Source organism: Colias croceus, chromosome 3, assembly GCF_905220415.1.
Source record: "Colias croceus chromosome 3, ilColCroc2.1".
Lineage (NCBI taxonomy): Eukaryota > Metazoa > Arthropoda > Insecta > Lepidoptera > Pieridae > Colias > Colias croceus.
Genome location: NC_059539.1, coordinates 1,637,597 through 1,663,228, shown reverse-complemented (window position 1 = coordinate 1,663,228; position 25,632 = coordinate 1,637,597). Strand labels below are relative to the sequence as shown.

Sequence of the window (25,632 nt, the reverse complement as noted above, 5' to 3'; positions counted from 1 at the left end):
GATAACGGACTAAATCAAATATCGTTTAATTAAACTAATTATAATTCATTGGGGCTGGGTGTATGAACACCTATACTTTTTTTTTTAATTGGCGCTATTCACCTTCTATAACCTACTTTTTTACTACTACCTTTTCAAACACACATAAGTATTTAACTCCAATTGCATTGCCTAACAAACTTTGCCCACTTTATTGCTTTAAATACGTGATACTATTGCCACATAATTTTATAGTGACATGTCGTGTCCGTTAGATCTGCCATAGATAAAAATTAGCACTCCAAACACGCTTTATGCAATATTTCTGACATATCAAAATCGACTCCAATCCCCTAGCATACGATTCAACTTACATTGTCAAATAAAAAATGCATTCAATATCAACGCCTAATATGACAGGTTTGAAAAGAGAATTCCATTGCGCCCAGCGCGTAACCTCTACGACCTGTCAATCAAAACCGCACCTAATGTAATGGAGACATGGTTGTAGTTTCTTCACGACTTACACAGGAACATTTATGTAAAACTGAAGCCTAGGTACATGAGTTTGTGACCTTCTCCCAGTGCAATAAAGTTGAGATTGCTTTGTAAGTGGTGGTGGTAGATAAGATGTTGTGATGTAGGGAGATATCGCTGGCGCGAAAGCAGACAAGCTCACGCGTAGATAGCCTTCAAAGGGCTAGACATTCTACAGACGCGACACGATTTTGGAATGCGGACTGAATTCCGATAAAACCAATTGTTCGCGAGTTATCAGCGGTTCTTATGACAATGTAGTCCTAGCGGCCAGCGGCTATGGAACTTTAGTATTTAGACTTCTTCGTTCAGTTCGTAGAAGGAAGAGTTTTCCTTGTCAATCAACTATGAATACTGCTTGCTTTTCAGAAAATAATTTCATATACATATACATAACCGAAAATAGGTACCTACTGAATATTTTCCATTACTTTGCGTTAACGTGACGTTATAGCATTATTTTTTCAGGGGAAATGTATTAACTCAGTTTCACAAAGATAGATGTATAATATTACGCCTTATATTATGACGTTAAATCAATATTCGATATCTAAAAAGGGTTATAAACATTATTTATTTAACATTGCACCAGTGCGCTCAAAAGACCAGGCGAGCATAAGTTCACAAGAGATTCTAATACACAGATAAGGTGACCGCACGGAGGCGGATTTTGAGATGTATGCGTTCTCACCCGCCAATATCCGACCGAAGATTGAAATATCTAACCCCTTCCTCTCCCTTGCGCCCTGGTACTCGATATCGAATGCGAATGGGATAAGAGAAAGCTAGTGAAATATTGTATTTTTATTTGGAGAACATATTTGAAAATATGAGATGGGAAAACTAGGGCATAATTTGTTAACAAACAATTTCTTCTAATGAGTTGTCATATTATAATTGTGTGTTAAGAAATTCCAAGCATGTATTTTATAATAATAAGCTCAAAGCAGTTTACAAAATGTAATATTTATTGATAAATCAATGACAAAATAGGAATAATAACAATGACGCACGATCATCGATGCGTCATCGATAAAATCATTCTTTGTGGCTGTTACCGAGAACTTCAAATGTGATAATTATTGTCTTGTATCATTTTCCGTGAGTAGTTCGCATAAATAGTAAATACAACAAAAGGTTGTCATTTTTAAAGACAAGTAATGTAATTTTTTAAAAATATCAAAAGACACAAAAATGATGAAAATTCCACAGAAAATTCATACATTTGACAAATTAATAAAAAGATGAAAAGAACCGTATAAAGTTCATAGGTACCAAAAATATTATAAATGCGAAAATCTGTCTATCTGTCACGATTTCACGACTAAACCACTGCATCGATTTGGATGAATTTGGAATGATGAGTGTGCTATGGGCTCTATATTGATTGATTTCGACTGTGGTACATAATAATGTACCATAGTCGAAGCCAGAGCGGACCACTTATTGCTACATAGTATAAACGGTCGCTTTTTCTGTCCCTATGTCCTGGATGCGAAAATCTTTAAAACTTCGCAACGGATTTTGATGCGATTTTTTCTCGAGGAACCTATAATATAATTTTATTGGGTTTAGGTAAAGCGGGAGAAGCCGCGGTCAGTTGGCTAGTATAATATACTATAAGTAGATAATAAATAAACTGTGAACCTAAAATATACCACAACGTACTCAGAAACCCATACATAAAACTTAAATATCATTTCAATGCTGACACGATCGCCGATTGGATCCGCCGCTATTTCCTATTGTCTGTCAGTGTGTCACTCGGGAACGACTGTTGATTTTATATTCAAAATACACATCCATCTAGCTACTTTATTTGAACGTTATTTCGTATAAAAATATAATTTCTAGCGGCAATTATTACGGTATTTCTATAAATAGAAACAGTGAATGTAAAAATATTTTTTGTCTGTAATTATTACAGTATTTCTATTTTTAGTAACTAACAACATATTTAATGATTCGACTTTCTATTTGTTCCGCTAATTTCAACATTTCTTGTGAATGTACTAGGTACCTACATGTTTACGCGTTTAATATAACAAAATGGTGAAGATAAAATTATCTAAATTAAAATTTCTAAATGCATTTTGATTCAAGTAGTAACTAGATAAAGTATATCATATTCTATTAAACTAGCTCACCGCCCGCGGCTTCGCCCGCTTTGTCTATCCGTTGCGTAGTTTAAAGGGACATAGGGACAGATAAAGCGACTTTGTTTTATACTATGTAGTGATTCTTAAATCTTCTTCTAATATATAAAAATCAATGCCACTTTTCGTTGTAATTCCATAACTCGAGAACGGCTGAACCGATTTCGATAATTCTTTTTTTATTATATTCCTTGAAGTACGAGGATGGTTCTTATGTAGAGAAAACGTTAATATGTACCACGGGCGAAGCCGGGGCGGACCGCTAGTAACTAATAAGAAATACTGCCCCAGTTATTTTTGTAACTGTTTTATGTTACATATAAATATCCTTTGTCTCAGTAGTTCAAAAGAAGTTTTGTATTAATAATTTAAAAATATTCACTAAGCCCCAACTCTATGCAAATGAGGACACTTTTTTATCTGTGTCCGTGCGAAAGCTTACTAGCTAATATTTTATTATTAAATGATTTATCATCGAGTGTTCATATAGTTAACACAAATCACCTTTCGATTTATTTGACACAGATAATTAAAAATAGCATCCAACTCAGCATCACGCTGTTTAAAATAAATATAATGTTTGCAAAATACTCTTACATCCGTGAGAATGTAAAATGGGAAATTTCCGTAACGATTTACTATTTTTAGACACGGCTTTGTTACACAAATATTATTTTTGTACTATTACCTTTATAAAAGGAAGTTATAAATGTTAATAAACATCACGGTCGAGTAAAAAAATGATTCGAATGACCAGTTTGACGTCACAATTTTTTACAAAATCACATGTGAATTTTAATGTAGGTAGTTATGCCGTATGATATAGAAGGGATCAAATTTCTATGTCTAGTCTCGGTAGAATATATAAAAATTTCTCAAATTTATGCTACTGCGTATAGGTATTGGTATATTTAAGAAAAGATGAAGTTTAGCATTCATTAAATTTATATACTGATAGACTGTTTAGGTATTAGAGTACGCGAAGGTGTTATAGGTACATAAGAAATAAGATAACTGGTGAAAAAAGGCAAAAAATAAACGTATTTCTTGCATTAACTTACCATTTTTTAAGGTGTTGCCCTCATTAAAATTAAAATATAAACCGCGAGTTCCGGATCGTATCGTATTATTTACCATAAAAAATCATACACGCTTTAATTTACAAAACAAACGATAATTAAAGAAGCCACTCAACATTAAATTGAAAATTCAATCAAAATCAATCAAGTTTTCGCTCCGCTAAATCCGAAGCGAATGAACGAATGAACGAACGAACAAATAGATCTGTAAACAATATCTTATTTCGCTATAATCCTACGGAAGCGCTGCTAATTTCCTGAAAGAGATGGCTTTGTTTCAACGATACTTAGTAAACATGGAACTGTGGAAGGAGTGAGTCATTGCGAAAGAGTTATGAATGATATTAAATACTTCGTTCGTTGGGATGCGATTACAAAAATACGATTTTAATAATATTTTATAATGTGTTAATGGGTAATTTACCAGAGTAATTACGTTGACTGTTGACTGTAGAGCTTACAACAAGTAGTATTTACTTGCTTCTTTCTGTGACGAAAAGTCCTATAAGTTCTTGTGAAGCATTTCACAACTAAGTAACGATTTTTTGACGCACTAATACCGAAAGTTTTAACTTGATTATTTCTTTTATGTAAAGCTTAAAAACTCCGACTATTAAATCTTTTACTTCGCTTAGAATGAGTCATATGAAATAGGATAACAGATTTGGGAGATACCGCTTCTTAAAACAGTTTACACTTATTTCTAAAGTCATATTGTTTTTATTTAACAATAAACTAGCAAGGAAATATTTAGTGCTGTTTTCAATTACCTATTTATACTCTTATAACTATTTAGATTAGTCTTTTTTTTAATTTTTATACTATTAGTACTTACAATATAATAATTTCAAATCATTATATTGACTGACCGGTTGGCTTGGTTGGTAGTGGCTTTGCCTTCCAAGCCAGTGGTCGTGGGTTCGATTCCCACCCGGGGCAAATATTTGTGTGATGAACATAGATGTTTGCTCTGTGTCTGGGTGTTAATTATCTATATAAGTATTTATTTAAAAATTATATATATGTATGTTTATCAGCCATCTGGTGTCCATAACACAAGCGAAAGCTTAGTATGGGATCAGATTGTGCCGTGTGTGAAAATTGTCCTGAAATATTTATTTATTTATTTATTACTTTGAATAAACGTTAATAAAGCCAGTTTCTAGTTTGAATACGACCCCCTGTAGTTTCAATCCAGTATAATAAACAAAATAATGTATTTTTTAATTCTTTGACCTATCTGATTAGATCATTACCTATCTAGACTTAGGGGTATCAGATTGCGAATATTAAAAACTTATTAATATTATATATGATTTGAATTTATAAAGGTCAGGCCTAGAAGAAATTAAAATTAATAAGAATAAATTAAAATGAGAAATATCATTGATAAGGAATGTTATTATACCTATGTACATATACATCTACCGTAATGTATTTAAAACGTTTGTAAGTATACATATACAAATACAATACAATACAATAGACTACATCAATTTAACATAATTAAAGAGAAAATAAATAATAAGGGAATTCTTCACCTTCTTATGCAATGGTATGCAACTGACATTGCACTTTCTCTAAAAAAAGTTAACTTTTCCTCTTAAAGAAAATATTCAAGCAGGTAGTTTTAATCCAGCACTTGCCGATTAGAGTTCGTCAGTCAATTTGTCGTGTTAATAAAGTGACAAGAAGTAGCAGTTCTTTGTTGGTCGGCCATTTATCTGCCGCCACCGCGTCTCTTCATTTCCGCAGCTTCCCTTGTCGAACTGTGTGGTGCATGTTATAAGATGTAGGTTTGGTTTATTGTGAGCTTGGAAGTCTTATATTTATTTGTTGTGGAGTGAAGGATATGTGTGTTTTAAATAGTTAAAACACTGTTTTCGAGGGTTATTTTAAACTTAGATGAAGTTATTTTTTAAAATATGTTTCATATACAACCTTTTAATTAAAATACCAGCAAAAAGATAGCCCACTGCATAATTATATATTGGTTATAAACTTAGGCCTAGCTACAGCCTACAGCATAAGTAATTTATAATTTGTATAAATTCAAACTGCTACGACTCATATCAAACATTATTTTACAATGCCAATAAAAAGCTACTACATTATACTTGAGCAAGAAAACCCAGATACTATCATATTAAAATATACAGATAATGAAATCGCTATTTCCCATATCTTGTACCACACCAAGCCGAACGCGAGGATAATCGCATTGTTTTTGATTCATTGCTGTTTCTACGCAAACTTTGTATTTATATTGTTTCTTGGTTGCATTTATATTATCATTGTGCATTCGACGGCCAGTGATTTAGTGAGATGGAAAGTTTAATTGAATTTAATTAATGTTATTATTATTATATATTAACTCAGGCCCCGGAACCACCGACACAATATAAAATCTATTGTGTCTGGGACCGATCGGGCCGCTTGGGGCTCAATGGGATATTCAGGTACAGTTTTTATAGTTTAGTTATTAGTAGATATAGTTGTATATTATCTGTTGAGTCGTGTGTAGGTACCAAATGTTTGAATATCAAATGAATTTATGGAAGAAAACTGATGTTTTTTTTTTAACATTTTTAAAAATATATTGTCTAATTAAGTATTAAAGTAATTGAAATTTATTTTAATTGAATTTCCCATAAGAAATTAGTCCTTGACAATTTGTGATAATTAATAATATTTTTTATTCCTTTCAGGTAAGTGACTTACACATACTACTACAATAAACATACAGAAAAACTTCAAGATTCAGTAAGTGCATCCTTCATTATTAGATAACTTGGTTCCTTCGCTCAAATCTTCTCATCGCAAAAAAGATGGCTCTTACCAGGAACAGACGCTGAAATCATTCTTATGTATACTTCTATTAAAGTGTAAAAACACAAGCAAAGTCGCGATACATACCTAGTTAAATAAAATAAAAAAATAAATAACACAGCAATCACGGCAATAAATCTATCCCGCTTCGCTAACACGCTCGCACGCCACGCCTCCGATCGCGATATCGCGCTTTAGCTGTGTATTCACACTTTATTTTGACAAGAAAATTAATTAAAACACGTGTGTATTGGTATTATTGATCGTCAAGCCGCAGGATAAGGTTTGAGAGATATTTAAAGGTTACATAAACCATTTTTTGAAATTTAAGATCAATATTAAAGTGAAACTTTTATTACATCGTCTCAAACTTTTTGGTCTGTGTAGCGCATGTCGCGTGACGCACGATACGTACGATAATTATCGTACAAATACGATAATTTTTAGTTAAATGTATATAGTGTGAAAAAAAGTTTCACTTTTACCGTGGTTTCATTAAACCCCACCTTTTTTCTATTATATTTTATTTTATTTCAATCATGAATTGTTTAAAAAAATACATACTTTCACATAGTTTATCACAGTGTTTTTTTAAATAATTCATTTAATGTAAAACATCATAATTTTCACAGTAATTATAATTTATTAGGTTAGGTACTTTACAATACTTAAAATATCGAATCAACCAAACATTCAAAAACTTTAAATTTCAAGTTATAATCAAAACACTAAATATTCATTTTTACAACGTCATAATAATCATAAAATATAATACTTAATTTAATGTGAGAATATAACATTTCTACCGTTTGATCGTTATCGATTCCTTCTGTAATCGATCTTGTATCGATTGCTCGAATGATTCTTGTATCGATAAAGCTTTGCATTAAGTTACATAATTTATAAATTAAATGAATATATTTCTATGCTAATATATTTAATCAATGCCACGTAGACTTAATCATAAATAGAGCGGAATTAGGTTTGCACTATTAAAAAAAAATATACTCAACAGTTTCAACTTAAGCTTTGCATATATTTACTGAAGCCCTATATTTAGGTTCAGAAGCTTTCAGTCTTCATATTGTCACTCACAGAACGGCACAGACCACCACAGCCAGCCAGACACAATCCCGTCGTCACATAAGATTCTCATCAGCTCGTGATATAATGCAGTTATGGCGGGAAAAGATCAAATTACCGAAAAAAAACATGTGTTTCAAAGTTTGTCACTGGTAACTACAAAAAAAAACGAAAAGAGTAAATGCCAAAAAAACACGAACCTACAAAGTTCTAGCCAAAGAAAAAAAAAACAAAACGTCACCTGTCATTCTCAAACGCCATAGTCCGTCTTATAAAAAAAAACTCAGCACACACCGAAATCATCGAGCCACTCGCAAACCCGTCGGTACAGCAGATTCTCATCAGCTCGTGAATGGCAGTCGTGGCGGGAAAAAGAGCAAATTGCCGATACCATCGAGTGCCATCGCGCTGAGGGGAACGCGGCTAATCGCGTTGTGCCATTGCATTGAGCCTCTTCGTGTTATCGAGTGCTTGGTTTGTTACGGATAGCCTGAATGTATCTGAAAATGTTTCATAATCGCCGTAATTGTATAAGTATCCTCGGTGAACGCGTGTTCAAGACGCAACGAAGGGTGTCAATATCTTTTAGATTGATATAATATAGCAATATAATTGCCATTAAAGCGCGTCACACACGGTGAAGATACTATAATATTTTATGTTAAGATTCTCTAATATAAAACGTTATAGTATCTTAAGGTATCCGGTATCAGCGTTCTGACCATCATTTTTTCTTTTTGTCATTGCGTTGTAAGACCCCTGTACTGTAGAACCGCCATCCTGTTACAAATGACCCGAAATTTTATGGGTATCTTCACCGTGTGTGACGCACTTACTCAATTATTTGAAATATAATATTTCATACTAATAATGTTTTTGTTATGAATAATTATAGATATCCGCTCACTACACAATGTATACTATGGTGTCCAAGGTCATTTGTCCGTCACTGCACCGTGGACACTACAGTGCCCCTGGAGGCGAACACCGAAAAATACATTTGTCCTGCTTTTAAACGTTGGCTTTTCTCGGTTAAATTTTTTAATACTTTTCGCTAGATGTCGCTAGGAATCATTCAGTTGTTGCGTCGGAAACTCAGTTCAAATTTGGCCGTTTGCTACTAGTGAAGTTTGTTCAACAAGTTAAAGTAATAATTTCATATTTTATTCGAAATAAGACTTGTTTCTTACATAATGTAACATAAAAGGCACTAACGATACTTATAAGAATAAAAACATATAGATCCATGCTACCAAATTCGTACTAAATCAATTGAAACGCAAATATGACGGAATTTTCTACAATTTTTTGACTTTGTACTCTAATAAAATTTAAAATGGCAACAGTAATGGTTGAAAAGGTTAATTATTATGTAGCCTACTAAATAGTGAACAAAATAAATATAAGATCAATCGTGTTTGCCAACGCTTTGAGGTCATAAATACAGATTTTGTTGGACACGCGTCGTAGGCACCGCAACCGCTTCTAGACGCGGTGAATTGACTGTCCCACGCGCCTCGCGCCCGGTGTAGTGAACGGATATGTTACAACCATAGAAATCTAAATAACAAGACACATAGAAGTGCTATAATGTCACAATTCGTATGAAAACCGCTGTCGCCAAAATCAACACATTTAAACCGATAGCTAAACAGTACACACAAGTAAACTATGCCTTTTATTGGACAGCTTGATTATAGCGAAAACTAACTTAAATATTAAATTAAGCTTTTGAATATGTATCCTAACGCACGAATTTACGGTTTCTTTTAGAATAACACCCCTAAGTATATGAGACGTTTTGTTTCTTTTTGCTCCAATACGAAAAAATTCGGCTTTTCTACAACAGAGATTGTCAATTTTCAATAGATATAACTTTGAACATAAACTCATAGAAATAAGGTTGAAATTTGTGTTAAATGTGATAATAAGAATGGTCAGCTGTGTCATTCATTGTTATTTCGATTACTATGGTGACACTCGTAATACTTGTAAATATTCTTTAATTTTAAGGAAAAACGGCATTACTTCTAAAAAAAAAAATTTACCGATGAAATGTTATTCCTTTATTAGTATGATGACAACTTGTGGAAGTATTTCCGCAATGGGAAATGCTGAAACACACCATGTTTACACACGCACGTCTCTAGAGCAACTGAACAGCGACGAACGCACTTGTGGTATGGTTACCACCTGAGCGGCGACAATGTCACGCGCGCTTACGACTTCTAGTGTCTTGTTATTTAGATTTCTATGGTTACAACTTATAATCTATTTTCGGAAATATAGTGTTACAATATTAAAAAAAATAACTTATCTCAAAATATGCATCATTTTTGTAGGAAAACCAGGTAATGTAAATAACTTTATTCAAATAGCGTAAATTCCATCCGTTTACATAGTTTATCTTTTTTATATAAATATGAAATAAAATAACCATAATTAAAAGTATAAAAAGATAAAAAGTAATGTTATTATTAGTTTCATTTCAAGTAAAGAATAACAATTAATAATTATGCTTTTTCTACCCACTAAAGAACTAATTGATCAAATATTGCTTATAAATTAAACATTATGTAACGCAAATATCAGTCCCCCTCCATTAATTTAGCGTAAGAACCCACCGAACGGCTTACCCAAACTATCTTCCTTGAGCTACAATCGCCGTATTATCTATGCGACTACAGCTACAACCAGTTGACAAAGTGCACTACGTGATATTGCAGCCATTACTCCCCGTGATTCATATCTCCAACCCCCTCCCACCACGGGCCTTGCACCCCCCCTTTTCTCCGAGATAACGGTCCGCACGTTGTCCAGATATACCTATTAAGGATGCAACACCGAACGCCGAACGGACATAAATATCCCAACTTGTAGACTCGCCCGTGTTAGCACTCGAACAATGAACCCCGTGCCGAATCTTTTCGCGATTAAAAAAAGAAAACGTCAAAGTCAAAGTGACAGTTCGAAGCGCGCGAAACTAGCGCAACAAAGCGCGGGTGACTGTAAACAATCAACGCAGGTATTCGAATCGCAAAAAATGAATCGGACGTTTATTGTCCGCTATCGAGCGTTCCACCTCCGTTGTTTATAACAGAGACGCCCAATTTGCTCGGGAGACTTTTTATCTTGTTCGCTTTTTCCCGCCAAAACAAAGAGTCGATATGACAGGTCGGTACAAACAGTATCTGTGGTCGGGCACTCGAAAAACAAGAATCGAATAATCGAGCAATCGAGTAAAAACAAGGAGCGTTGGGCGCACCGGGCTGTGACAATTGCATCTGCAGCAAACGCAATATTGGATTAATATGGCTCTTATATTTCGATTAAGTTCTTGGTACTGTTGCATTGTTGGTATTAGAACTGTTGTACAGATTGAAAACGTTATGACACATGAATATCAACATTGTGGACAAAATTAAGCAAAAAAAAAAATCCTTCAAATGTTCTTATTATACTTTTAATACTATAAAATATAGGCTTTGATTGTGGAATGTAAACATCTAGACTCTAGAGCAAGTAAAGGGATACTTTAATTCCTCCATTGGTAGATTTTTTATATTAAATAATATGTTTATAATATTTTCGCTTTACAGCTGGTAGAGATTTCGACACAGAATGGAAAATAGAACCTCCTTCTTTTTTGAAGTCGCTTAATACACAAACAATAAATAAAAAAATAAAAAATAAAAAATAAAAAAATAAAAAAAATAAAAAAAAATTTTATTTTTTATTTTTTTTTATTTTTTATTTTTTATTTTTTTTATTTATATTCAAACTGTAAAGCCAAATGCGATAAAAACCAGTATTTTATCCTCCTCGTCAAAATTTACCACATTTGATCTTAACATCATTCGGAATATTATTAATAAATTGCTATAAACTCTTAATGAATATATCAAAAACATATTTAAACTTGAAGTTAATACAAAAATCGACACCAAAAGTATTCCAAGGTATTAACAATTTAAAAGGAACAAAGATTACACTCCATATTTTCAGAACACACAATGGCAACACTATGCATCAATGTAAACACAGCTTTACAAATCACAATAGTGATGTGCGCCGTATTCTTATTTTAATCGAGTCTGTATCGAGGAGGCGGGTATCGCTCGCTCGTGTGGAACAAAGATAGTGTCGGACACTGGTCTCACTCTGTAGCGAGTGCAAATCAAAAATCCGCTTACATTTTTAAAATTTTCGTTCGCGGACTGTTGACAGATTTGTTTTTTTTAGAATGGCACTGGCTTATTTTGAATGTTGTGTAGGTTGTTCAATTACAATGCTTGTAATTTGATGTGAAATAACTTATCAGTCGCCTTTGCAATGTTGAACTGAAACTTTGATTGGTAAATTACATTGTTAGTTTTAATATTACTTAATAATTAATACAATGAATACATCGATTGCTCCATTTAGAATTTCTAATAGATAGGTACTTATAATATGTTGATATACCATAGAAAATTGGAAATAAAACTCGTCAAAAAACTTTGAAAAGTTTGCACAATAAAACAATACGTTCATATCGCATCCTTCGCATTCAAGTTGGCGCGTGTTTGAATACGATATAGGAATCAATCAAGCTTCAATTTCAGTTCGGAAAGTCATTTCGGTACCCGTCGCATGTCACTCATCGCTAACTTCAGTCAAAAAAATCTTCAACGGAAGCAATCCGGATTTGACGTTTGCATCAAAAACGCGGGAAGCGGCGCGTCAAGCGCGGGATGGATTCGAAAATTAAAATCCCCAGTGTTGCCAACATTGACGGGTGTCGCGATGTTGCCAGCTCGATTTCTGGCTTGTTCTAAATATGTCAACACTTCTTTGTTATCGCTGGACGTGTGCGCGGAAATGAAGTCCATCGGAGACGTGTCTATTATCTATGCGCTTATTATTTTAGTGTTGATGGCGATGGAACTAATTTATCACAACCGTAATGAACTTGTTATAAAATCTAATCTAATACAAATCGATCATTTGAATGAAATACAAATGGAATTGTAATTATACAAATGTACCAAAGAGATACGCAGTTTTGTACACAATGGAAATGTTTTTAAGTTATTTAAATCAACTTAATTATGTACGCTTCCATTAACGAGATTATAAAAAAATAATTAATAAAAACGTCTTTATTTAAAACAAATTAAATATATTAAAGGGGGTTTCTAAACCACAACACTGCTCTTTAAAAATTATTGTAATATGAAACGAAAAGCTGTGTTTTTAACGATAATTTGCGGGAAACTTATGAATATGAGTGACATATCAGCGAACAACAGACTGCGACTCGTGACGTCATTCGTCAGTCTAAGCCGTTCCCGCGAAAAAGTTTAGAGCGGTTTCGATAGCAGTTTACCAGTTTCACTTGGAAAAAGTATTTGTGTGGAAATTGAAGATTATTAGACAACTTTTATTGGTTTAACAATCTTGTTTGAAAATGATTTTCACTTGCAGGGAACATGCAATTTAAGTCGTCACGACTTGTCACTAATAATTTCGTAAATTATTGATCATAGATAATATTTTAATTATCTAATTGTACAAATTTTGACATTTCAAATACCTATCTTTTAAAGATAACACTAAATCAATAATTGATGAAGGTCAAGCATCTAGCTATAGTTTTTTCATCGAAAAAATTTCGAAACACACAAAAATATGAATAAGTTATGTTATTAAACTGAACCGGTTTTATATATGTTTTTGTAAATCATAAATTTCTATAGTTGCTTTTCATTAAACACCGGAACAAACAAATAGATGAATACCTATTTAAAAAAAATGCTGTTTTACATAAATCTAGACAACTTGTATATTTTCGTTGCATTGAATATATTTTTGTTATTGTTACACAAAGATCTGAATTTTCAGGTAGATAACTCAAAAATATATAAAATTGTCAACAAAATATTTTTAAATCGGCCGACTAAACACTTTTTTAAACGGTTATCTAATACGATATTGGACGACTAAATACTAACTATTATACTTCTATAAAATCTGTCTTAAAACACAGACATAATATTTGGTATATTATAGGCAATACAAATGTATTGCAAAGTATTGCATTCTAAATGTATTGCATTGTATTGCATTCTTATTAATCACAGTAGCAGTAGCCTTTTCCAATGGATAGGTCAAACAAAAAGGTTATCCTGTCATTTCACGAAATCACCTGTCGATGAAAATCGCGTTCGTTCAGAAATTTTTTCCTCACAAAAACATCTTGGACCAATGGGCAGGGGCTGATAAATAAACAATGGTGCTTACATTGTTGGTTTTTTTTTTGGTTTTTATTGTGAGGTTGAATGAAAATTTTGTTTTAAATGTTAAATATTAGTGTACTTGAAAAATTACGTTTTTGTTGAAACGTAATTGTAGAATGATATAAATAAACAATTCATAAAATCACGTCCTAGTTTTTTATTTATCTATAACTTTTCCTAATAAAATTCATCCCTTATTAACTTGGAACACCTACTTAGATGATCTTATTAATTTCATGACGATTGATGAGAGTCAGAGGATAACAGGCATTTATTATTTAAATTGTAAAGAAATAGCCTTACAATCGTATTTGATATGTGATTATTTGTTATTTAACAATTTCACATATTCATTTATTCCTGTCTCATCAACAACCATTCTAACAATCTTTATACAAAAGTTTCAACTCTACCTTACTTCAAGAAATCAAATTCAAATTTGAATTACCAATCAGAATTTAATAATTACAAATCAAATTCAAATTTGAATGACCAATGAATTTTACAATTACAAATCAAATTCAAATTTGAAATAGCAATTGCAAACAATCAAGTGGCAATGCAACAGATGTTTATCAGTGTGTAATCCGCCGTGTCGACTGATAAGGGGATTGTAAAAATCGCAGCTGATAACACTATCACACTCGATAACGCGCAGTCGATATTCAGTTACGATTCGTATCGGTTATTCGTTTTAGTGTTGGTGCTGTGTTTGAGTTTTTGAACGTGGAGTTGAGGATTTATGAACTGTGGTAACTTCTGGACGTGGTAATTTCTTTTTTTATAGAATGAATTATATAAAAGACATCTAGTTTTTATTAAATCTATGTTTTTTTTTCGAAACTAAATTCTTCCTTAAAATTAGAAGAGTTCCAAAAAGGGTATTATTATTAATAAGGAAAGTAATTTTTGACGTGGAAAATAATTTTATTTATGACTTGAATTCATTACCATAGACATCTTGTTGTTTAAAATCTATATTTTTTGGAACAACATTTTCAATAGTCAGATGTTTGAGGAATTAATCAATTTCGATTGATTAATTGAACCAAGAAGCTTATATCTAATACACGATATAAGCTTCTTGAATTGAACACGTTTTGATTATGTAAAAAATGTATTTTTAATGTCAACGACGAACGAATTTTGTTGTTTTGTCGAAAAGTGAAGGTTGAATAAGGTAGGAAATATTGTATGCAATTTTGTTTTTTTTTTTATTTATTGATTTTGTTTGTTTATCGTATTCTGTATAAAATAGTGTTTGTTTCATTAATATATGTGTGGGTCTTTAAAATAAGCTTATAAGTAAACTATCTAAGTACTCATTTTATACAACTTTATGTCTTACTAGCGGTCCGCCCCGGCTTCGCCTGTGGTACCTACCTACATGTTTAGTGTTTACGTTTTTTTTTCATAAGAACCATCCTTGTACTTCAAGGAATAGATTACGCAGCGCACGCGATGACAGAATTTTAATTAAGGAATTTTTTACACCTTGGGTTTCATTATTGCATTTATGGTAAGGATCTCTAATTTTTTTGAAAATTCAATATAGCCTATGTTGCTCAGTGAAGATGCAGCTTTCTAATGGTAAACGAATTTTTGAAATCGGTCCAGTACTTTATGCGTGAATACCATACATAATATAATATTATATACATGATACATACAAACCTTTCCTCTTTATAATATTAGTATGGGAAGGGAAATGATTTAATACTGTCTATAGTATTAAATCATTTATTTCCCTTGCTCAAATATTATGTTGTTCTCATTTATTTATATCGTTTGATTATCTAATAAACCAATTACATATATAGAAATGATGTCCATTGGACTAAAATGGCATATGACAGGATGAGCCTTAGACCTATTTTATAAAAAATCATCTTGAATACCAATTATTAAAATTTAAATTTGAAATATTTCGCTAGGCCGCTAAACTGTGTTGAATAAAATAAATCTATAAAAGTCTTTTACAGAACATCTTCACTACATACCTAGGTAGTAAGTATAAAAAAGTCGGTTAACAAAGTCGCTTTCTCTGTCCCTATCCCTATGTCCCTTTGCATGCTTAAAAATTTAAAACTACGCAACGGATTTCGATGCGTTTTTTTAATAGATAGAGTGATTCAAGAGGAAGGTTTTAGTATATAATTTATTAGGTTTTAGACAAAGCGGGCGAAGCCGCGGGCGGTAAGCTAGTATAATAATAAATACTGAATATCAAAAACACCCATAAGAATATTTAGGAAACAGAATCTACATAAAATCACGAATACACAAGCATGTACTAAACCTAGTACACAAACAAATTTAACTATCAAACCAAGCGTTCACTATAACAATGAAATGTTAAATTCGTTTCCATCGAGCCATTTGATAAGTTTCATTCGTTCGTTATCAGCTGTTATCGGACTAATGTTTGCCATTCGAGTAATCTTTACAAGCTTTGACTACTGATTTTCATATTTCTAATCGACTTCGCAAAATTGAAGTAATGTTTTATGTTACCTATTTAATACTTATGACATTGGAACTGTAAAATATATAATATGTACTATATCTAATACATAAAAAAACTGGCTGGTATTATTTTTATATTTCAAATAGGTTAATTATGTGTAATTATTATCTATATCTCATGATCAAAACATATCGTTATTACTATATTATATATTCTGCAATTATCTACTGCAATCGAAAACAAAATATGTTCACGCAAATAGAGTCTTTAAAATTATAAAAATATGGACTAAAATACGTTGCAAAATATTATCAATTATCATGTTGACATCCGATCTTAAAGATAGCAACAATTATCATGCACTAATTACAAATTATATCTTGTAATCTTTAAAGATAAGGATTATTGTAAATAATGTGTTATCAAAAGATAGTGAATTGTTGACATTTATGTAATGTTATGTTATGTTATATTTAGATGATTATTTGTTAGAGCTAGCGCGCAAGAGTAACTTTTGTCTCCGCAACTATTTTGTCTCTCCCATCAACTCTATGGGGAGTTGCGTCGTAACGTGCGCGCACTTTCTTACTAGACAAAAGTTTGCTCTTGCGCGCTAGCTCTTACGGTTAAAATGTGTTTTACAGTTTACAAAACTAACGGGAAAAATATTTCTGTTTTTAACAATTTTAAAATAGGTATTTTGTAAAAAATCACGCATATTATTGAACATTGATAGTTGATTAGCCTTTAATTAATATAATCTTGAAATTTAATATTTTAAGTATCTCTCTTATAATCAATAAAGACTTGCATATTCATAAATGTATTTTGCATAAGTAAATCATAACTTATAAATAAATTTCCAAATGTTATGCCACTTGTAAAATATTACCATAAAAGATGATATCTTAAAATTTTAATATCTAAGCATAATCGTAAAAAGTAGATATTTAAACACCAAATGTTAAAAGTATTATTAATTTGGCGCCTTAATGCATGTCATTCTATCTCACAGATTAAAAAATCTACAGATAAAAAATATGATACGACAAAATCTGAACCGATACAATCTCGAATTGGAGTCTTTTGGACAATTTCGTATAATATTACAAATATTTTCGTGGATATCAAGTTACTGTCTTACGCTTTGACTTCTTATTTATGTTTTCGGTCGTAAAAGTCGTGTTTAGAGGTAATATTATAAGGAATGAATGAATATATCAATAATTATGGATTCTGTTTTTCTCTTGCATTTTATTTTATTTTATTTTTATTTTATTTATTATAGAATTTCCAACAAAGGACACAGTTCACGTTTATTACATCTTATTAAAATACATAATCTACTGTACCTTTAATTACAGGAAATTACAGCGTTCAATGTTCATTACAATTCAATTACAATTTGTCATTTTATTAAAAAATATTAGGTATATTTTCATTTATGTATTTTGAAAACAACTAGGTAGTTGACTTCCTAAATGTAGATTTTCAGTTTGTGCCCAATAGAATTTGTGATAAAGCCGTTTTAAAGTTGAAGATACCATATTGCTATCATTATAAAATTTTGCAGTCCACATGTAGACTTCATTTAAAGTTGTAAAAAATAATTAATTTTCACATTTATCATTTAAGCGGAAATCTGTATAATAAAAGAATATCATAACAATATTAATACACAACCTTTTGCAAATTTCGTACTTACCGACTTTTGAGAAAAAAAATGTAAAATTTTTCCATCGCCGTTGATAAAATCAAAAAATATAACTTGATTTACAATCTTGATTATGAATAAATTAATTTTAATATTTAACAGAAGAGATCATATTATAGATAACACTGATTATTCATATTTGAATAGAAATTTCATAAAAATATGGACAATTCAAGTTTTATCCGACTAGCGTCGTCCCACGACTTTGTACGATTATGAATACATGGAATTATTATATATTTAACGCCTACAACTTACACTGATTAATCTATATGATAAACTTAAAAGTATGAGCTTGTTTATAAGTAAAATTTTAGCTAAATTGGGCCATTATTTTTTAAGATGGAGATTGCAGGCAACAAGTTAACTAACTGACAACTGTATTGTTATTAATTACTGGCTAGGTATTACAGAATATTATATAGGTAGGACTTTTTATTACACTGAAAATTTCACATTTATTTTTCATATAAATAACATAATATTATGTACATATTTTAGTACATATTATGTTAGTTTTCTCGATATAGTTCTGTGCCTAGTTTGCTTCAATCTATCCTCGGTTAGTTGTTTCGTTACCATGGGTAAATATATTTTTAACTTCTCTTTTTTTGTCACGTCACGTGCTGTTTAGAATTTGGACGATTGTTTTTAGGTATTATTGACAAAAAACTGTCGTATTAAGAAAATATTCGATACAAAATTATAGAGGTAGGTAATTTTTAATTCTCATCATCAATATTTCATACAGAAGGTTATCACCTTTTTTACTAGATTTTATAACCTTTGCGTTTTTTTATGTTTGTGTGCTTTTGTCATAATGCCGGATAAATAAATAAAAAAAACTTCCCGTCATAAATCAGCCATTTCCTATAAACTAATAAATTTACATACCTACTAAACTAATAAATTCAAAAATGCCGAATAAATTTAAGCTTCCATAAATGTAACTAATCTTATATATAGATTAACAATAAATTAATCGATTCAATCCCACATATTAAGAAAAGTCGATATGTGTGGCTTACCATTCGATTATTATCACACGAGTCGATTCGTTTAAGAATGACCGATTTAACGAGTTATTATTCGATTAAAGTAATCGATAGAAATCACATTTTTCAAGTTTGTTATAAATCTCAGGAAGACATGATATATTATTGGTATTTAGAATATCAGGATAAAAGGCGGGCGTTCTATGAATACCACAAAAGGAATTTGATATGTATGTGAGATCAATAATCTATATACAACACGGTCTCTTAAATCAATGAAGAATGGAACTCATAGAACAAGAAAAATCTATTTTTGAATAAGGTATAACAAAAAGGAAGCAGAGATAAGACTAAGGATATTTATTTAATTTCTACCAAGCATGTGATTCGTGCTATCAAATTAGGTACAGAATCAACTGATAAAAGTAAAAAAATGCCTTTAAAATTATTTATATTAGTATAAATTTTCAGTATCTAGCACGAGTGGTACCAGGAAACTTTACAGAACTTTAATGTATAGAAAAATCACTCCATAGAGTAATATCAATTCTAAAAAAGAATGCAAGCCTTATGCAAAATTGAAAATTTTTCTTAAATTTCCAAAAATTAGTGGCTATTCTTTCTTCGCCATAACACAAAAGTAATAACTAAAACGACAAACACACAATTAACACTCACTATTATACAATTTATATTTCCTTTCAATTTAAAAATTATATAAAAAAATAACGTTAATATGTAAATGCATTTAACCGGAAGCTGTGAAGAGACGACGCGTGCGCACTTCTCTCAAGCACTTTACTGTATGACGCATTTCCTGTCATCACGTGAGATAATATGAATATTATGTTACGCAAAAAATATCAAATAACATGATATCAAATAACTTCATTAATTCAATTTACTCGATTTTGTAATAATGCATAATATATTATTTAATAGAAGCTATTTTAAGGCCATAGTTTTTGTGCTAAAATAATAGAAAATAGTTATTAGGTATTGGAAATGATAATTTTGTTCAGTTTATTTGACCGGTCAAAAACGCAATAATTGTACTCACAAGGCCATGATTTTGAGACGTCTATAGATTTTTTTTTCCATAAAAAAATACCTAGTCGTCGATTTGAAATAAATAAAGTTATAAGAATACGCCCTGTATTATATATTTGAAGTGAAACTTCTTTATCGGGGTTGGAAAAAAATTTAGTGTAACATTTTTTCGTTACGCGTGACATTTTTCCGTTACGCGCCATCTTTTTCCTATCCCTACCACGCGTGATACGACGTATTTCTGTAAAGTTGCATAGGGTATTATAGAAAATTATTTTTTGAAAAATGATGTCATAAAGAAGTTTCACTTCTTACGTGTGTACACTAGTACACGCACACATTTTTTTGCACTCAAATATAATATTACATCGCATTAGCAAAAAAATATTTTAAACCAAGCGTAGAGTGAACAGGTACCTTCTAGGGAAGCGCGTTCCATCTTAGACCACATCTCAGCTTAACATCAGGCGAGATTGTGGTCAAGCGCTTCCCTATTACCAATATAAAAAAAACACACTTTACAAGTGCCTTAACATAAGAAAGTAATTAATCTATGACTGTATATTTATTACAGTAGTCAACATTTGAGTTATATTAAATACTTATAGGCTTAAATATATCTTATTCAAAGATAATAATCAAATGATTAAAATGTTATCAGACCGGTATAAAACTATTGATAGTATCTTTTACACATGTTTATACTGGTGGAACTAGACCCAGTTTAAGATCTAAGATTTATTATACATTTTCATTTATTTTTTAATTCTGACCCATTTTTTCTCAACCAAGGAAAATACCATCGAAGCGACTTGTCAAATCTCATAAAAAATGACAAGAATAAATATTAAAAACCAGCCAAACAACAACGACTAAAAGTCGCATGTGTAATGGCGTCATCAATCATAACAAACTCATTTGAACATTAACATTATTTATTGCACATATCAAAATGTATTAAAATATTATTTTCCTTACAGGTAAGTCCCATTCACGAAGCGCTAATGTGTAAGTAATGGCAGTGTGCGACGAATTAAGGAAATGTCAAATATTTTACATTTCAAATATGATTTTCAATTTATTTCACGTGTTATGTAAGGGGGAAACGGCAACATACATTATTATTTATATTTTATTCGATTAAATAATTCGATTTCAATAATGGGTTTTATAAAAATCTTTCAAAATACAAAAAACGTTTTTTGTTAGTCTGTTTTAATGTTATTTTATAGTTTTACGAAATATCAATGCCTCGTAAGACTTTCTATATTATGATTTACTGATAGCTTAATATTTGCTCTACCATCTAGGAATATGCTTAGTAATGCAGTACGTAAAAAAAATATATTGTTACCTCTTTCCTCTAATATTAAAAAAAAATATATAGAAATGTTCTCAGGCCACCCTGCATAAATCTAAATGTCACCAAGTGTCCTAGAATAGCAAATATTTAGAATATCACCTATGATAGCGGACATTTAACAGTATTATCAATATTACTTCATACAGCCTCATAAATTAGATAAAGAATCCCACTCATTGAACGACAAATCTGTTACCGCTAATGACGACGTCACACGATTTATAGTCGGAGCATTAGCAGCTGACTTTACATATATTTAAATATCATTAGCTTTAAGAAAGGGTTTGCAGATAATATTTTCTTTTAAACTGCAAAATGAGGTGCCATTTTTAATCAGGTATTTTTAGTTGTGAATAAAAAAATTATTTTGTTTTACATTAATAGTTAAAATTAAACATGAAATGAACTTGTAAAAAAGCGAGCACCGAATCATCAAAACAGCCACAAAATTTGAATAAAGAGTTCCTGAATATCCCTTAAAAAATCTCAACCATATTTAACTTAGAAGTTAGGAGCCCGGAGCCACCGCTTAAGTAAACTCCACTTAAACTCTGTTTAATGTATTAACCTCGTTTAGCGCCGGTGACTTATCGCTCGACAATTTATCCGACCAGTGTTCTGGTTGCGGGCTGATGTAAAAAAGTTTTATAAACTCATCGCCTCGAGTCACAGTGATACTGTTGATAAACCTCCTTACTTAATCACGTTTTGCATGCAAAAATACTGAAATAACTTGACGTTTTAGTTACAAAACGATTATTCTATTTATTTTGGATATGTCGCAGAATTATCATAATCCAAACACACATAAACCAATCCCAAAACAACAGCATAACCTCTTATCAGTTGCTAGCAATATCAAGCCAACAATCGTGGAGCAATTACCGAAGTTCTCGCATCAGGCTGACAAATATAAAGTCTACTTTACAAATACGTCAGTTTTTTCCCCCGTCTCTTTATCGCGCGGCCTCAGGGCGGGCGACCCTTGGTATACAATTTTTCAACGCGATATACCTAACTGTGGCAATTTGAGTCTTTAAAAAGTAAAAAGTTTATCGTTGCAAAGTTCGCACTCGTCCGTCGCGGATGATATATCGGCCGCATTAATCTTCGTTTTAAACCGTGGTTAAGTAATGTGCAACTCGCGATGTGTGCTTTTTGTGTTCGTATGTTTATCCTTAATGTGTTACACTAATTTATATTCTTAATTAAAACAGGATACTTAGTTTAGTTCACATGTAGCAATTTTTTGAAAACTGTTACTCACATTTAATTGCGTTCTTTTGTTAGCGTTAGTGTTAATTGGTAAGATAGCCACAGAGACTACCCTCCAAACTCGCTTTCGATACCTCCGTGTCCAAAATTAACACACATACTAAAATGGCAAACAATTACTTTCACGTCCCGTTAATTTCAGTATTACAAGCACACTACGCATAGTACACAAGCCATAATAAAGTTACACAAAACATATCGGGGGTGATCAATGAAGCACAAATTTGATTGGCCGATAAACCCACAATATCCGGCTATTGATGGTGTAATGGATCTTGATAATTTGTTTTCCTGTTTCGCTCGTTTAAGACAGATGCACGAAATGGCTGATCGCTGATACGTGTAGTTTATTAAAAATGTTGTAAATGTCTAGTTTGCAGCTGCAATTTTTAAAGTATGTGTTAAGCGAAATATTATGTGATAGCTTCGTCTCGTTAGCAAGTGTGTATATACATACGATGTAAGTGACGCGCGTTTCAGTGAGGAAAGAGTATTAATACATATGAGTTTTTTATTTGCATATGAAAGTTAAAAACTATGTTAAAATGATAGCCATATTTTCTACTTTGAAATTATCATTAATACTATCGCTTAACGTTAACCTCAGATAATAATATAAGACTAAACTGCCAAACTTAATTAACAAAATATTTGTTACAATTCGTATTGTATAATTAACAGCAGATTTAAATAAACTATGATTATTTTGTTGGTGAAATCGAGCTTTCGCATTGCAAAATATGAGTATTCGATTTATAACTTACACACTAAAATAATCGTATAAAATATTATTTACTCTAAGATCTTAATATATAGTGGTATTTAATGGTCTACGTACTTAACGTTATTACAATCTTGATATAATAAAGTTATCTTTGAGTAGTTTATGCCCTCAGGATACTATATGTGTAATTGTGTATGTCATATTATGAAACAAAAACATTAAAACGTTAGGTAAAAGCTACTGATATAAGTACCTACCTATATTATGTTCTTAGCTCTCTAGAGATCGCGTTTTGATATTTTTTTAATTAAAAACTGTAGTTGCTATTTTCGCCTAAACATACATGCAAAAATCAATATTAGTAATATTTTAACTATTAATACTATGTGAGTAGATTAGTAAAGAACTTTACTTACCCTTCAGACTTATATTTGTTTGTTTTATGATGTGCCTCACAAATATAAGTAAATAATATTATTTATATCATACTTATCGTGAAGTATTTCAATTCGAATAAAAATCTTTAATTATTTATTTATTAAGCTTTAATTATCCGCAAACCACGTTTAAAAATGCCATAAATCAAGCACTGTAGTCTGTACTCAATTATAAATAATTCTCAAAATATTATCAACTGTTCGTCAAAAACACTATTTAATTAATTTTCTTACACGCTCTGCCGAATTAGTTATACGAATTTCAATGGATTCCTTTCCCAGTGACAAGAAAGTATCAAATTTTACCCATCGAGCACACCTGAGGGCCTGGTCTGGCATGCAAGCACAGACAAACATACACACACGATCACGACACCATCCCTCTCAAAACAAAACCTTATTCCCGTCACATAAAATTCAATTTAGAGGAGCAGTTAGTTAAGAAACGCAACAGCAAATTTGCAAGCCTCGCCGATAACATCTTTTCGTACGTTAGCAAGAAATGCTTCAAGAGAAACATACTGGATGTAGGGCCGAATCGAAACAAAGCGTTGTGACATCGAGATAAGAATCGATTGGCTCGAAACGTCGCACCAAAACGAGCCGAACAAATTATCGATTCATAAAAACATCGATTTTAAAATATTGCCGCGCGCTATCGCGTCATTGTTGAATTTTTGATAGGGTGCCCAAGCGTGCAGGGAAAAAGTCGCTAATTGTTTCGCTTTTAAATATTCAAGTTATCTAGACGCGGTGGGTTCAAGCAAATATTCATGGCGAGATATTCATATCATATTTTCATTGTATTCTTTAAATCGTGAAGAAATTTGTGACTAGTGATGCAAATCTATAAATTTTAAAACTATTTTCTATTGATGACCCGTGTAAAGCTAAATTTACACAATATGATAGTGGATAAAAATAAACAGTTTTATAATGTTGGACGTGTGTTAGTATAGTTTTTCACCGCACACACAATATACCTACCGGTTAGAAAATACCGGTGATAAATACGCATATCGCAAATTTCATATTATTATCATCATCTTTTACAAAACCACTCTTGTTTTCACCAGCTTCAAACTGCACACATCGAAAGTCATTTCCACGCAAGCGAAGTTACATACAAAAGCTAGAGCTATATCCTACTAATCTTACTAATACTATAAATGCGAAAGTTTGTGAAGATGGCCATTGGGTATATGGATGTTTGTTGCTCTTTCACGCAAGTACTTCTAAACCGATTACTATGAAATTTGGTATGTAGCTTACTGAAGTCCCATAATAAGACATAGACATTATATCCCGGAAATTCTACAGGAAAATTTTCATTGAAAACGCGGGCGAAGCCGCGGGCGGTATCTAGTGTGGCTATATTCGTGGCCACCCCGCGCTATCTCTCGCTATACGTCATGCATATCGCGACGTCACCGAGCCCTTAGATCCTGTCGTTTGTGCATGTTCTCGTCTTTTTCATGTGTTGTGTATTTATTTAATTGTTAATAATAATATGTAGTAGCAATTATTATTATAGAATAATATAGATAATGCCAGACGGTGTGTTTTCGGTAGATATTATGTGTGCTATTATGAGCTTTTTCAAGGGTTCTATAGGGTGGGATAACTTTTAAATTAAATACAATGACTAAAAGGTTATTATGAAAAC

General features: G+C 31.6%; 1 protein-coding gene across 3 annotated transcripts in view; it reads left to right on the top strand.

Annotated features, from left to right (window-relative positions):
• The window catches only part of LOC123706460 (zinc finger protein ush), a 171,151-nt gene that overhangs the window by 97,882 nt on the left and 47,637 nt on the right, over window positions 1-25,632 (top strand). The window contains exon 1 of one of the 3 annotated variants that reach the window (XM_045655747.1): window positions 14,624-14,709. The exons of the other annotated variants lie outside the window; for them this stretch is intronic. The gene's annotated coding sequence lies outside the window, so the exon portion shown is untranslated. Of the gene's footprint in view, window positions 1-14,623; window positions 14,710-25,632 lie in introns of those variants that run through there. 3 annotated transcript variants of the gene reach the window in all.